This window comes from Parambassis ranga, chromosome 5 (assembly GCF_900634625.1).
Source record: "Parambassis ranga chromosome 5, fParRan2.1, whole genome shotgun sequence".
NCBI lineage: Eukaryota > Metazoa > Chordata > Actinopteri > Ambassidae > Parambassis > Parambassis ranga.
This window is the reverse complement of record NC_041026.1, coordinates 1949212-1966319: the sequence shown is the minus strand read 5'-3', so window position 1 is coordinate 1966319 and position 17108 is coordinate 1949212. Positions and strand designations below refer to the sequence as shown.

Sequence of the window (17108 nt, the reverse complement as noted above, 5' to 3'; positions counted from 1 at the left end):
TGAGTCCATCAGGGAGCCCCTGAAGGTGCACAGCATGTTCACATGTGTCCTAACACACTGTTTACAGTCATATTTATCAGGACGGAACAAACTGATCAATAAAGTGTGTTTTAACTTTTATGTTGATGGTCATATTTTAGTAAAATACCAAATATTTCTGCAGGTTCTTCATCACAAGCTGACAACATGCTGCTGTCACACAGCTCCTGGACTACACAAACCCAGAGGAGGCTGTAAACACACAGCGTGCTCAGTCTGAATGAGGAAGTCTGAGCAGAGAGAGAGAGAGAGCTGCTGATAGAGACGCTGCTTCACACTCTCAGTAAGGAAGTTCACCTTAATGTCTGCAGTAAAGTAGTAAAAGTACAGTAAAGTAAATAAAGTGTTTTAAAGTGTTTTACGTATCAACACATACAAAATAACTCTTTTAAAGATTCTTTAACCTTGTTCTCTGCGTGGTTAAAACACATGAAAGCTCTCACATCCATCCTCTGTGTGTGGAACAAAGAGGATGTAAACCCGCCACCATGTGTGTTACCTCCACCGTCCATGTTGCAGAGTGATCGCTGTAAGAGCGCAGTGTCCTTGATCCATAACATATTTGTCACAATCATGAGTTAAAAAGTCACAATTCTGCATAAATGAATGAGATATAACTTCTAGCTACAGCTGAATGATGTTCAGAACCAGCAGGGTGACAGTATCTGCACCAACACACCCAGAACGCCCCACAAAGCTGCAGGTGTTTGAACGCACCATCAGTCTTTGAAGGTCCAGACAGGCTGGGATGTCACAGAATGCCAGTCATGCTAGTCAGAAGAGAAACCAGATCCAGGACTGGTCTCTGTGTAGGTTCTGGTTTGTGTGTTGTGACATGTGCAGGACTTGGACTTTGGTGTGTCTTTAGGAACAGGTTCACCTCAGTCACACAGTGCACTTTATATGACTTCTAAGTTGTTACAGTACTATTGTTTACATAGGCTTTACCTCATGATGACGCCACGTGTCTCAGTCTGGGCTAGAACTGGTCCACATGAGGAATAACAGTCCAGAATAAAGACTGTCTCTAAAACAAAGTGTCCCATCTGTCTGTGTTTCAGGGCTGAAACATGTCCAGAGAGACCCTCTACCTGGTTTTACTTGTGGTCCTGCTCTGTGCTGGCCTGGGTGAGTCCACCATGTCAGATCAGTCAGTGCTGCTGAGCTCAGACAGCGTCACATATCAGCTGATACTGAGACGGATCAATGAAGACAGCGGTCTGATCATCTGTCACTGCTGTGTGTGTCTCTTGTTCTGTGTCGTCCTCTGACCCTCACAGCTCAGACGTCCCTCACCCTGAATGTGACTCAGGACGTCTACCAGGCAGAGGAGCATGGGAACATCACACTGACATGGATGTATCCGGTCCTGACAGACTCTCCTCCTGACCCACTGGTGATTGATGTCATGCGTGTGGATCCACTGAGGCCTATCTTCCGCTATGACAGCCGGCGGGGAGAGGAGCTGTATCTACAGGAGGACTCTAGGGGGCGCCTGAGGTGTGCCTCACTTTCACCTCTTTGCCTGTATGTGGAGTTTAGGTGGACTGTGACACTGCAACATAATGACAGTCAGAGACCCCCCACTAACACTCAGGGACACTCAGACCACCTGAAGACTGTGGAGCAGCTGTGGGTGCACTGCACAGTGAGGCAGGCTGAGGCTGACGAGTGTGTTCTTTAAATGTGTGTTTGTGTTGATGTTTTCTGATTGAACTGTTCATCATCAACCAGCAGACCCAGCTCATCAGGTGTGATCCTCTCAGGGTTGCAGCATCATCTTTCCTCCTGGGTTATGACAGGAAGGTTGATGGTCACATACAGCTAGGACTGTTTGATGTTTACAGTTGTTCAAACAGCATTCATTGTGTCATTAATAGGAGCAATAATTACCAACAGCTGCTGCATATTTGTGTCTGAATCATATCAACATCAGTCAGCTGTTACAGTGTGAGTGAACCTGTGGATACTCTGTGCTGATGTCCAAACACATAAGAGGTGGGGTCATCATCAGAGGTGGGACCGAGTCAGGAGAGCTGAGTCCAAAGTCCTTAACTTTTAATTCTGAGTCTTTGAATGCATGTGTGACAGAGCAAAGGTCTGTCAGTCATTGTACAGGATGAGGTGTAACATGAACACTCACTGTGACATCTGTACAGGAACTAAGCTGAAAACTCTCAGTCACTTTCAGACATTAAATGCATTTAAACACAGTTTGCTCCTCATGTTGTTGGAAAAATACTCAAACAGTTTGAGCTGATGTCCACACTCAGTGTAAATGTAACTTTTTTACTTGTGTTGTTTCTGAAATGTGTGGAATGATAGTGGGTGTAGCCTGTATCTAGCTGCAGACTGTGATTGTGTGTCTTCATATATCACCATGAATGCTTCATTAAATAACACTCAGCTCATGCTGAACTAACCATGTGATCATGTCTGCTGGACGTAAAAGCTTTGATATAGTCCGTTTTTCTACAACTGCACTTTCTGGACAGGAAGTGCAGACCAGGGTTGATCCAACCAGCTGGAAGAAGATGAGCTGAAGCAGTGACAGAAAAGTTTGATGCAGCAGCTGTTGGTTTGTTTGGTGCTTTGGTGGAAACGCACTGAACACATGACGTTAACCTGAGAAAGAGCGGGTAAAACCACAGAGGAACAAGCGAGGTTGGACCATGTGATGGTCCAACCTCTCACACTGTCCCTCCTTGTATGTAAATGAGCATGGTCCTGAGCAGCTCGGTGTAAATCAGTACAGGAAGTGATAAAGTTCTAAATTAAAGTCACATTCATGAACTTCTCGGTTTATTTGTCGCCTCAAATGTTTTCAGAAACTCGTTTAACTGAATTATTTCAACGATATCAGAGAAAGTTTTTCACCGAGCCGCCATGTTTGTTCTGTTTGAAACCCCGCCCACAGTGAGAAACCAGCCAATCAGAGGAGACCTCTGTTTATTTAGACTGCACGAGGACTTGCAATCGCCCAAAAACTTTAAAGGAGTGAGACGAGGACATTTCCCCCTGCGAACCATTCAGTCAGGTTTGCTGTGAGTCGTGCAGCTAAAAAGGATTTCAGGACCCCAGCCTGAAGGTAAGACTCGGTGTGTTACTGTGGGTTAAGGTGATTCTCGTGAAGTGTCAGCAGTGAGTGAAGGTGTTGGTCAGCAGCTCCATCAGTCTGTAACAGCTAGGGGTGGGCGAATCGATCTAAATATCCATAGTATCGATACCAACGTTAGGATCAGTAATTACTCGATACTAGCGTGATGAGATCGATATTTCTCTGGAAGTTTCTCTTCATACCTTCAGCAACTTTACTCGTATTTACTCGCGGTGCAAACAGCGCTGCTCTCTCACTCTGCTCAGTGCGCAGGCGCTGAGTTATTTCACAGCGACAGACGAGGAAGAAGAAAAAGCGACAGGAAAGCGACCTGCGGCTGTGTAAACACAACTCATTTACACAAACATAAAGCAGCAGAGCCCAAAGACCTCGAGCTGCAGACCAGAGGGAGGAGGAAGAGGCAGATCTCCGAACATGAACCACAGACAGAGGTGACTGACAGATGCTTAACACTCATGAATATCCAGGTAGATGAGTTAAAGAAGTGAAAGTTCAGACTGAGTAATCACTCAGAATGACTGAACAGTCATCACATCACCAGCTGAAATAAATCTCGTTTTTCTCAAATTCCAAAATGTAATTATATAAGTTTATATAATGATATGTATTTCAGTGTGGTTAGTATAATTATTACCTGTAGAAGGATCTTTATTCTTCATATTTAGGCTACATGTGTTAGACTTTAATCAAATTACCTTCATTATGATATTTAACCTACATGATTCATAAACAGCCATGGCTGTCACAAGGAGCATCGCTGACATGATGGTGAAGTTATCATTTCATACACAGTTTTACAGTTTTGCACTTTTGTTTCAGCTTGATTTACTTAACAAATGTTTATTGTGTATTATTATTCTGCTAATCATGATCAACTAATTAAAAGGCAAAAGAATAATCATTGTATGATCAGGATTGTTTTTTTAATTCCTTTGATCATCATCATTTAGCAGCCTCTCTTCACTTAAAGCCCACAGCACCATCACACACTGGACTGGGCAGCTTTATACTGTAAAATGTAATTTAACTACACTCAGACTGAATGTGTCCCACAGCGCCACCTGCTGGCAGAGGTGTGTGTGTGCAGCAGTGCAGACTGTAAAAGCTGACACAGAGTGTGACTGTGAGTTTCAGTCAGACTGTAGATTGATGCTGTTGTAGCCGTACTGACTGAACCTGATGACTCTTCACCTCTGTGTCCTCTCACAGAGAGAAGATGATCCTGCTGCTCCTCATCCTCACCTCCTCAGCAGCAGCACTTGAAGTGAAGGAGACACAGAGCTCCTATCAGGCAGAGGAGAACCACAACATCACACTGGAGTGGACGTTCCCCACTGACACTCAGACTAAGACTGAGGACATTTATGTCTACTGTTATCATTTAACCAACCAGAAAGTATCAGTCCTGTATCAGGTCGATGCTGGTGTTGAGCTCTCAGAGTCTGTGGATGAAGGTTTTTCAGGAAGAGTCCAGAGTGACACAGACGCCCTCAGAGAAGGACGAATCAGACTTCATCTGTCCAGACTCAGGACTGAAGACTCTGGTCTGTATGTGTGTGATGTGAGGACAGCTTCTGGTTCTGGTTCTTCCAGCTGTGAGCTCACAGTCTCTGGTGAGTAAGTTAAAGCTGCTGTCTGCTGAGAACTGTCTGATTTCTGTTCTTCTAACTGTAACATATAATATTCTGTACAGACAGACAGCATCAGGTTCAATTCAAACAGTCCACATGTTCATTTAAACATCAACAAGTCTCAACTCACATTTTTGTCCTTTACAGCAGCTGCTGCTCAGACACACACTGACAGACCAGCTCTGAGTCCAGCTCTGAGTCCACCAGCAGACACAGGAGGATGGACAGGACTCATCATTGTACTGACAGTAGGAGTTCTCCTGATGGTCTTTGTAGTTTCATTTTTTGTTTTTAGAAAGAAACGTAAGTGTCTCAGAACAACAAGCCTCCACATACAATGCTGCTTCTGGTGAAATTAAGATACTAACTGAGTAATTAATATGAAATGACATCAACAGCACATGAAGGGTTACACACTGAAGTTAAGCTTGTCCACTCAGGTACTGTGTTGTGGTGCTGTTGTCAGTCTCCTCTGCACATTTCACACACTACATGCTGATGAGGGACTTTGACCTCTTGTATCTCCTGTTATGATGCATTACAGTGTTCAGACTGCTGCACTTTTATTTTCTTACTTGAAGAACTGAAAAACTTTTACTTTATTTTTGTTATTTAACCCCTGTCATACAACAGTATTTACACTGTAAGAAGTTACTAAGAGGAGATAACTGATGTCATTAACTTCAGGAACAAGACCACATCATGGTTATAGAGTCAGACCTCTCTGTGTGTTTCAGTCTCTTCATCCTCCTCCTCCTCATCCTTTAACTCTTTCAGGCTGTGAACCTGCTGAATCAGCATGCTGCTGTGCTCTTGTTCCTAAAAACTAAACTAAGATTTGCTCCATGTTGGAGCAGAAAATCCTTCATTCTTTTGCTGTTTTTTTGTTCCTAAAAACCCTTTTTAATAAAGAAACTATGATGAACTGTTCAGTGTCTGTGTCCTCAAACATGCTCCAGAGCTTCTTCTGTTCTCATGAAGGTCTTTTTAGAACAACTCTCTGGCGCCACCTGCTGACAGGAAATGGACGAGCTGCTGTGTGGGTTCAGAGGAGAACATGATGAGAGCAGGAGGTCAGAGGTCACTGCAGCAGACCTGCTGCTGTGTGACTGTAGAAGAGCTGCCACAGTCTGCAGCTCCTCTCTGTTGGTCACACTCTGAACTGCTGGGGCCCGTTTCATGAGGCGGGTTCAGTTTGGGGACACAGTAAATGAGTTCCCAGTCTGAACAGGTTTGTATTGAGTAGGAGGTCACACTAACAGACTGGCTCCCTCACACAGAAGTGTGAGAACAAGGTGTTTGTACAGAATGAGTTTAGCAGCTCAAACACATGTTGATGGAACAAAGACATGACAGGAGGGACAACTATGGACCCCCCAAGAGACACATGTGGACACATTCAGTCTGTGTGAAGGAGGGACACACACACTGATGGAGACTTTGTAGATGATTTGTTTTCTGTGTTTCCGGCTGTCTGCAGCGTGATTTCTGAAACGTCTCTCTGGTGTAGGGTGAAGCAGGAAGAGGAAGAGCTCTCGGTCTGATGTGGGTTCAGTGTGCGGACAGCAGATGGCAGCAGACGTCTCGCTCACCCTGTAACAAAAGCTGGTGTTGATAGAATAACTTGAGTAGTTGAGTAGTTGAGTAACTAGTTGATTCAGTTTGTAACAACAGAACATTTAGTGTGAGAGAAGATGATCCTGCTGCTCCTCATCCTCACCTCCTCAGCAGCAGCACTTGAAGTGAAGGAGACACAGAGCTCCTATCAGTAAAAGACTCAGTCCTGTATCAGGTCAGCAGACACAGAGGGACGGACAAAAATCTTTGATGAAAGGAAAGGACCTCTAACAGTTCTGATAGCAGCGGCTGTGTTTTATTTCTGTGAAAGAGTTCCACAGTGATCTGACCTGCAGACTTTCCTTCATCTTCATCTTCATCTTCTAAACTGCTAACGACTGAGGATCAATCAGAACATTGGATGCTGCACATACAGTGAAGTTTGCTCCTCATGTGGGTTAAAGCAGGAACTATTGGTTTGTGACAAACCTTCCTTTGAGTAAATGATGTCATTACATGTGCCTACATGTACATCTCTCGTGGATTGAGAACTACCTGACAGGCCGACCACAGCTTGTGAGACTGCAGAGCTGTGTGTCTGACACCCTGACCAGCAACACTGGGGCCCCTCAAGGAACTGTGCTGTCTCCCTTTCTATTCACCACCTACACAGCTGACTTCCAGTACCGCTCTGAGCTGTGTCACCTTCAGAAGTACTCGGATGATGCAGCCATAGTTGGTGTGGAGAACGGACGGGAGGATGAGTACAGGGGCCTTGTGGAGTGTGTTGTCAGGTGGTGTGGGGAAAATCACCTGCAGCTGAACGTGACCAAGACAAAGGAGATGGTGGTGGACTACAGCAGGGATAAGCACCACCCTCCCCAGTCTGTATCAGTGGGAAAGATGTGGACATAGTCCCATCTTACAAGTTCCTGGGGGTCCAACTGGACCATAAACTGGAGTGGTCCACAAACACTGAGGCTGTGTACAAGAAGGCCATGAGCAGACTGTACATCCTGAGGAGACTCAGGTCCTTCAGTGTCTGCAGCAGGATGCTCCACATGTCCTACAGTCTGTCATGGCGAGCACCATCGTCTTTGCTGTGGTGTGCTGGGGATCAGGCATTAAAGCAAAGGACGCCAACAGACTGGACAAACTCATCAAAGAGGCGGGGTCTGTTGTTGGCTTTAAGCTGGCCATCCTGGAGGAGGTGGCGAGGGACAGAGTGCTGGCCAAACTGCTGTCAATCATGGACAGTCCCTCCTTAAACTTAATGTGCTGCAGATATTCATCTGTTGACTGATGAAGATTCTGCTTCACTTTAACCAGACAGCAGCTGATCACAGGTTTCTGTCAGCAGGTGGCGCCATTGGACAGACTGATGTGTTTTCATGTCTCGCGCTCACATCAGTTCATGTTGGTTTTTTTCTTTTTGTTAACATGTGTGAAGCAGTTTGTATCGACAGTAACACAACAGAGGAACAATATGAGGACACAGTGACACAGCACAGATGAAGCTTCAGTGTGTGTGAAGCTGCATGTTTACACTGTGATGTGTGTGAATGTGTAACATGATACATCAGACCAAAGAACAAACAGAAGTTAAAGTACAGTTCACTTACTCATGTGTATGCTGAACAGGACGAGTTTGGGCAGAACACCTACGTAATAGTGAGATTATCACCAGATTATCATGAAGGAGAAAATGCAGATTTATTCTGTGTTTGAGCAGCAGACTGCTGCTGTGTGACTGTAGAAGAGCTGCCACAGTCTGCAGCTCCTCTCTGTTCTTCACACACTGAACTGCTGCTTTGTTTCTATTGACCCACAGTTCTGTTCAGACTGGTGACAGTTTATTGTGTGTCACATGTTCACAGCCAGGATGCTGCTCTGTCTTCAGGCTCCTCCCTGACTGCACCTATGATCTGAGCTCATTGCTGGCAGCAGCAGATGTTTGGGGGTCTCTCATGGAGGTTCAGTGCTCTGATGATCCTGAAGAACTCTTCCACTGTGAGTCTGTGCCTGCTGCTGTTTGTGTGTCTTCCTACAGATTGTGTGTCTGTGTTTGTGTTGATGTTCACATGCTGATGGATTTGAAGTCTGTGTCTGTGTTGGTGCTTTATGTTTGTTTCTGTTTTTAAAGGTCTTTGAGGCGTGGGAGGAAGATGGAGACGGGCCCCAGCTAGAGTCAAACCATGACCCTTCTTCTTTCAGGCGGCAGTGCTAACCACTGTGCAGCCTTGTTATTGCATGTTGTGATTAAATATGATAATCATATTATCAACAGTAATTGATTCTGACATGAAGTGTACTAAATGTAAACACATCTATGAAACACGTGTTCATTTCTGATCAGTGCAGCGACTGATCCTCAGAGAGATGATCAGAGGAAGAGGAGGTCTGCACATCGCTCATATAAAACCTTCACAGGGTCTGAGAGGAACCAACAGATCATGTTGCTGTGAGACAGGTCTGTGTGGACCGGACTGTCCCATGTGATGGTGATGCTGTCGTCCTCCTCTGCCTGATAGACGGTCGGAGCTTCTCTGACAGCAGACGTCCCTGTGAAGGACAGAGACAGACAGTGAGTAGAGACACAGCTTCCTTTTGCTGCAGATTCAGTGTGTGACCCTGACAGACAGAGGTCAGGCTGAACAGCAGCAGGGTCTGGATCATCCTGTCCCCGTCTTTGTGTTGGGGGTCTGTCAGCTCTCCTCAGGATCCAGAAGCTGCTCTCCAAGTCCTTGAAAGTGAACAAAGCCTTCAGGATGCTGGTTTTCTGCTGGGCAGCTTTCTGGGTTCCTGACAGTTAGACAGAGACGTGAAGAGGAGCAGCATCTTCATCAGATCAGCCACAGCCAACACAAACTCTTCATACTGCACAACCTCAGTGAGTGAGTGCACTTTCTAAGCTCAGTGTTGTTTTTGTTTCATTGTCTTTTTTCTAATTCACTCTGATGTAAAATGTGTCAACGCTGTTCAGTTCTAGATGTAGTGATCAATCATGACCAGCAGGGGGAGCTGCTCACATCAAAACAAAGACAGTTACAGTTTTTTCTGATGGCTTGATGATGAACAGTTAACACAAAGCATCATATTACTAAGCACACAATGTGCCAACTACACACTGATGGTATTGACTGAAAACACATCTGGCTTTTGCTTTCTCTGTGCACCAGGTCTGTCCATGTGAGGTCAAACTTTTGTCATAAATAGTTCTATAAACACAGGGATTCAAATTTCAAGTATGAATGTTTATTCACACACATCAAAACAATCACAAGAAAACATACAATTTCACTGAAAGAGAGAGAAAATCAGTCTCATTGTCTCTCTGGGTCCAGACACAGAATTTCATCAACGTCTCATGCAATGTCTTCTAGTCCAAGGCACCGGGGAACATGTCTCCTGGAGTGCCGTATCCAGGCCTGACATGATGCCTGGTCCATATCCTCGTATGCCTCCTTCCAGATGCTGGATGTCGAGTAATTCTGTGGAGTAACAGTTTCAGTTTTACATGTACAGTATTGTTGTTTTTCTCATTAGAGTATGGTACACCTACAAAACTTAGTGTGAGGGAACTGTACTAACCCATTCTCATCAATATGTCCTTATGATGCTTGCTACAGTGTAGCTCAGGCTGAACCAGCTTCCCTCAGGGTCATTCCATGGTTGATCACATGATCCACTACTGTAGCTCTGATGACATCAGTAATTCTATTTCTTCTTCCTCGTTCCTCTTCACCTCCTCGTCTTTGTCCTACATATTTGTGGTTTGATTTGTTGACAGTGCTGCAGCTTTGTGTGACTGTATCTGTGCAGAGTGTGTCAGTCAGTGATGTCACTGGGCTGTAAAGACACACAAAGCTCTGTCCTGCATTGAAACTGACACACAGACACACACACAGTCACACACAGAAAGACACACACACACACACTAGCAGCAGCTGGTCCTGTCTTCCAGCCTGGGATGCTCTGACTGTCAGCAGTGCTCTGAAGGACTCTCACTCTCTCAGTGTGTTTAAGGAGCTTTTCCTTCTCCAGAGGTTGCTTCAGGTTGTAGAGCTGCTCTGTTTGTGCTGTGGTTGTTGGCTGTGATGTGTGTTATTGTGAATGTGAGCAGAAACAGTGATGGAGTCACATTGAACAGTGATGTCAGACACACACACACACACACAGACACACACTCTAGCAATGCAATGCTGTGGAACTGGTCTGGTTGGACAGAGTCCCTCTAAAAGGAACAGCTGAGTTGTTCTGTGTAGACGGTGATTCTGTCCTGCTGCAGGTTGTGTGTCTGTGATCCGAGTTCAGCTGCACAGAGACACAAGGTAAGAGCCAGTGTGTTGTTGTTGTGTTAGTGTGTGTGTGACTGTGTAGAAGTGTAAAAACAAGGTGTGTGTACAGAATGAGTTTAGCAGCTCAAACACATGTTGATGGATTTGACCTTTGAACTGTTTCTGTCTCCTTGAAGAGGATCTGACCAGTCACAGCTTCATGCTGCTGTTATGTTGAAGCTGCTTCTTCTGCTCTCTGCTTCTCTCACAGACGTACAAACAAAATGGCTGCAGAGTTCCTGGAGTCATACAACAATAGTTTCACTTCCAGCAGCTGTGTGTGTGTGTGTTGTTGTGTAACAGTGAAACAAAGTAAATCCAGTGAATGTTTCAGGCTTGATGTGAGCTGCTGTCTGTCTGAACATGAACATTTATGATGTTTACATAGGGGTGTTTGATTTGATGATAAATGATCGTGAAGGATTTGAACGTATCGGCGATCTGCCAGAACGGACAGATCGTTTTATCGTCCATAGAGCACCTTCTATTGATTGCAGTTCTATGTTTTTTCACTCGGCCAACTCTCAGTGCGTGACCATCAACCTTCCTGTCATAACCCAGGAAGAAAGACATTTACTTTGTTTGTTGGCACACACACACACACACACACACAGAGAGCTGCTGAAAGTGAAACTATTGTTGGATGATTCCAGGAACTCTGCAGCCATTTTGTTTGTACATCTGTACTGAACCTCCATGAGAGACCCCCAAACATCTGCTGCTGCCAGCAATGAGCTCAGATCATAGGTGAACTGTATTTACAGCTAATTGTAGAAATAATCTGTGATATAGTGCATGTCTACATCTGGCTGACAGATGTTTTTGTTCATTTATTCTCTTGATGCATTATAGCAGAGCTGTCTGTTATGTTGCTGTAAGGGCCACGATGAGTTAACATCTAAATACTTCACACCTCCTCTTAAAGGAGACATGCCACTCAGGAACTAATGGTAAATGGTCTGTACTTACTTTCTACTGACTCTGTTTACACTACCTGACTTTTACACATCTACACATATTCAACGAGCACACAAACACTGAGGGAAACGTAGGGTTAAGTGTCTGGTTCAAGGTCTGCAGCCAGGCATTCTCACAGACATCCTCATGCTTGTGACATAACCTGACCTCTGACCTTTACTGCTTATTGTGGACTGATTCTATCATGTTTATGTTGGAGTCAATGAAACAGACCCTTGCATATCACATGGACTGTCCACTCAGCAGTCAGACATGTTAGAATGTGACCACAGGAGGAGACGTTAACATTATAAAACACATTATAGGACGAAGTTAAACTTTAATATGAACCTTGTTCCTGGCTGCTGGTTTGTCTGTTTTCAATGTGAAAAGTAACTGAATAGTAAATAAATCATATTTATAATGTGTCCTTCAGCGCCACCTGCTGGCAGAGGTGTGTGTGTGCAGCAGTGCAGACTGTAAAAGCTGACACAGAGTGTGACTGTGAGTTTCAGTCAGACTGTAGATTGATGTTGTTGTAGCCGTACTGACTGAACCTGATGACTCTTCACCTCAGATTCACACATCTTACTGAAGAGTTTCAGAGGGTGAAACAACAACTTGGCCCCCTGCTGTCATCCAAACACATTCAGACAGATGACCTGAGAGGTCTGTTGTCCCGGTCAGGGAATGTTTTTATTAGGACTGAAGTTCGTCACTCAGCTGGTTAGAGCGTGGCGCTAAGAACTCCAAGGTCGCCGGTTCGATCCCCGTACAGGCCGATCTCTTTCACTGTTGGTTGTTGAACATGCCCGTTTCAATGACTGTTTGCTGGTTGATACACAACAGCGACAGATTTTAACACATTGTTATTATTTTGTTGCAGTTCTTAAAGTTAAAGCTGATAAACTTCAACCAGATGTGATTTTAAAGGCGTGGCTTAAAATGTTTAATGTTTTAAATCACGTGTCCTGGTTTAAAGGCGTGGCTTCTGTGGACTTACTTTGGTTTTTGAGCTCCTGTCAGACAGACTGCAGCAGAACCAGCAGCTCCACACATGAAGGTGGAAACTTCTGGAAGTCAGGACTGATTCAGCAGGTGAGTCTGTCGATATCTGATCAATCATCAGTGTGATCACCTCATTGATCTTTACTGCCTGTAACTGATGGATCTTTATTGTAGTAAGTCCCTGAAACGCGGAACAAACAACAAGCGTCTCTGTTGATCGTTCTCTCTGTAAAGTTCAGCAGCTTCATTTGCTCTGAAACTCAGATCGACTCGTTCAAAGCTTCAAGCGGAGAAAAGGTCGCTTTATTCTGACTTTATCAGATCAGTCTGTTTCCGGTTTAACACACCTGTGGTGCAACAGCCGCGCGCCACGTTACGTAAGTTTGGTTGGTTTACTGTTCATGGTGCGTTCAGGTGCATCTGGTTTAATTGAGTTCAGATGATTCTTATTACTAAAACTAAAACATTTAAATGCATCAATTTGTCATGTTTTATTTTTCATGAATCCATATTGATGATTGAAACTCATCAGAAGAAACATTTTCTCTTCAAGGGTTCATAAATATGTGAATCTAATATTTGCCATGAGGAGAAGTGTGTCAGTCCTCAGAGCTCAGACAGTAGCTGCTCATGTGTTTGTCCTTTCTATAGAAAACAGTCCACAGACTGTTACAGAGGAAGGTCTCAGTGTTTCACTCAGTCTGTTCACACTGTGACAGAAACACACATGAACACATGTTCATTTATTCACATGTTCACACATGGAGAGAAGTGACAGAACTCTGAAGCAAACACTGAATGTGTGTGTGCACTGTTCCACTTACAGCATGTGACCTCCCCACACAGCTTCTGTACATGGCACCTTCTCAGCAGCAGTGGAGTCTGTAGCTGCAGGGGGCGCCGTCACTGTTCTCATGAGGGGTCGCCACAGCAAATCCTCTGTCTCCACATACATCTATCCTCAGCAAACTCTTCTCTCACCCCAACTAACTTCCTGTCCTCTCTTAGCACATCCATACACAGTATCTCCTCTGTGGTCTTCCTCTTGTCTGGCAGCTCCATTCTCAGCATTCTTCTCCCAAACCCTCTCACTCTGGCCTCTCTGACTTTGTCCCCCAGAACAACCTGAGCTGTCTCTCTGATGCTGTCCACCCCTGTCAGCATCTTCATCTATGCCACTGTCACTGTGTTGACATGTTGAAGATCTCTTTGTGCAATGACAGCCTCTTGTTGAATGTTTTCCCACTGCAAGCTAATCTGACATGGTGTCACTTCATCTCATACATACTGCTGCTGCTGATGTCCTCTGACTTTTCCAGGAAGCTGTGATGACGTCAGAGGACCTTCTGAACATTCTGCAAGATCTGACAGATGAAGAGTTCAAAACCTTCAACTGGTTTCTGCAGCAGCCCGGCTGCCTAGAGGGCCACGCACCCATCAAAACATGCCACCTGCAAAAGGAACACAGGCTGGAAACAGTGACTGTGATGGAGCAGACATATGGAATTCCTACTGCAGTGCAGGTCACCTGGAACATTTTAGGGAAGATCCCCAGGAAGGACCTGCAGCAGACATTGGATGACATCAGGAACACTAACCCTGGACCTTCAACTCAGACTTTGTCTTCTCCTCATGCTGAAGGTGAGAAGCTGCATTCTCTGTTATGTACGACAGCATATTAGGACCATTTTAAGAAAAAGAAATACTGACCTGGAAAGGGGGGGGGGCGCTAATATTATGAGATACGGTTTATGTGTACATGTAAACTGTTTCAGGGCTTTAGTTCAGTTCAGGGTGTTATGAGAGTGGTATATGCCTTCTTAAGAGGATGGCAGTGAGTAGCCTACGTGTGTGTGTAGTGGGTGTATACTTTCTTCTGCGTTGTGTAATCAAAAACCAACTTCTTTCTTGGCTCGACAGGCCGTTTATTAGGGTCAGGCTGGACACAGAAATCTTGTATCCAGAGTTCTAACAAGCTCCACAGTGACACACTGAAAAATAAACCCAAAATTAGCATATAGCGCTGTACTACGAGACAGCACTGCTACTGCATTTAAGCTAGCAGCTAACAGCTTGTCAAACGGACTGCTTAATTTACAACGCTTAGCAACCAACATTAAAAGGAAACTTATGGTTATTATTCCAACAACATATAACAATAGGAATGTGGACTTATGACAGCAAAACAACAAAGTAAGTTGCTAATTTCTGCAGAGCTTATTAGACTCGGACCTACCACACGAACAGCACATGTAAGACTGGTGACAAGGGTGGAGTATCCCTTGCCAACTCTGCAAGGGCCCTCTAGAGGGCGCCAAAACCCCACTGTCCCATGGAAAAACCATACAATCAACATAATACAGGGAAAATAATGGGATCAAAAGTAAATGAAGAAGTTATTACCTCCTTACATGTGTGTACCTGTGGCGGTGTGTGTATGTGAGTGTGCAGGATACAGGAGAGTGTATGTGTGTAGGAGTGGGAGAGAAGATGAGAGTTCTTAGCTTGAGAGAGGGGTGAGTTATTAACAAGAAGTATATGTACAGCGTAAAGAATAAAAGAATAAAGCTGCCGCCCTGCAAGGACAGGAAAGTGCTCTGGTCTCCCTTTACTCCAGCTATGTGTGATGGTGGGGCTTAACCACGAGCAACGTAGCTCGTCCTCTGTGCCTCCTGACTACGGTTGGGAGGTTGAAGCAGGAAAGGTTATCAACGGTGTTATCTTTCTCACAGCATTGCCACAGTAAAACTTGATGAGCTTTTCCACGGCGACCATGACAGCAAGCAACGTCTATCCAGATTTGCGACTTTATAGCCTAATGTCAGAGAATATCTGAGGTTTTCCCATACATTTCTGAGATTTTTCTAGCAAATTTGCTACTTTTATCTTAGAATATTAGCCCCCCGCCTCTTCCGGGTCAGTATTTCTTTTTCTTACAATGGCCCTAATACACCGTCGTACTTATGAGATCTCTACGTGGACAGAAAACTTCCTGTCCCACATGGGCTATTTTTTCATACAGTAGATTTTTGTCCTATAACTATCAGTGACATAACAAACCATCCTCCATTTTGATTGGACACATCAAACGAGCAGCAGTACAACCTGCACAGAGATAAAGTTTTGCTGGTTTTCACCTCAGGTGTGTTTTTATAATTCCAAACATGTGTAGAAGACACAGTTTGCCACTTTCAGGTCTGTGTTGCTGATTCCATGCTTGCACTGCAGGGGGCACTAAGCTGTAATGAAAGGAAGAGTGAGACTGAGGAACCTGATTCACACTGATGAGATGTTCTGATTGTAGCTTTTACTCTTTCTCATGAGAACACAGCTCTGGCTCAGATGGGTGTGGAACAGTGTGGCACTTTTGTGTCGGCCATGTTGTTTCACCTACAGCAGAGACGTGTTTTGGACAATGATGGATCTGTATTGCTTTGTAGGAACAGACTGGGCTGCCTCTAAAAGTTAATGCTCAATGTCTGTATGTGTACACACACTAACCTACTCACTGTCTTTGACAGAGGGGATGGTTCCAGTACCGGAGCCACGCCACATCACATATTACCAACAGAAACTCCAATCCCACTTCCAGGACAGGTTTCTGTGTGCACAAGAAGGCTGGGCAGTAGATGAAGAGTGTCTGGTTGATATCTACACAGAGCTATACATCACAGCCGGCCGTGACATACACATCAACACACAGCATGAGGTCCAACAGATCGAGAAAGCCTGGAGGCCCAGAGACACTGAGACATCTGTCAAACCCAGAGACATGTTCCAACATCCTTCTGGAAAAAAAAGACCTGTAAAAACAGTGCTTACCAACGGAGTCGCAGGAATTGGAAAGACCTTCCTGGTGCAAAAGTTTATTCTAGACTGGGCTGAGGGAACAGCCAATCAAGATGTGCATCTCATTTTCCCCTTCTCCTTCCGTCAGCTGAATCCACTGATGGGAAAACAGTTCAGTTTGGCAAACCTCATTTATGAATGTATCCCAGAGGCTGTGGACATCAAAGAGGAGGCCCTTCATTACATCTTTACTGCTCTGCAGTCATCAGGAAACCGCAACTACGACAGGAGTGAGTTCAAGCTTCTCTTTGTGTTTGACGGACTGGATGAGAGCCGCCTTCATCTGGACCTTCATGTTGACGATTGTCACTCTGTTGATGTAACTAAGTCCACCACCACCGATATCTTGGTGAAAAACCTCATCAATGGAAAACTGCTGAGCTCCGCTCGCATATGGATAACCACACGGCCGGCAGCAGCCGAACAGATCAAGTGTGTGGACGTGGTGACAGAGGTCAGAGGGTTCACTGACCCACAGAAGGAGGAGTACTTCAGGAAGAGGTTCAGAGAGGAGGAGCAGGCCAGCAGGATCATCTCCCACATCAAGACATCACGAAGCCTCCACATCATGTGCCACATCCCAGTCTTCTGCTGGATCACTGCTACAGTTCT

At 44.9% G+C, this 17108-nt stretch overlaps 1 long non-coding RNA gene across 1 annotated transcript; it reads left to right on the top strand.

Moving 5' to 3' along the window:
* The first annotated feature begins 3020 nt into the window (after positions 1 to 3020).
* Positions 3021 to 4415, top strand: LOC114435291 (uncharacterized). The gene is made up of 3 exons (XR_003670569.1): positions 3021 to 3127; positions 3403 to 3588; positions 4367 to 4415. It is a non-coding gene; the product is annotated as an uncharacterized LOC114435291 (long non-coding RNA).
* The last annotated feature ends 12693 nt before the right edge of the window (positions 4416 to 17108 follow it).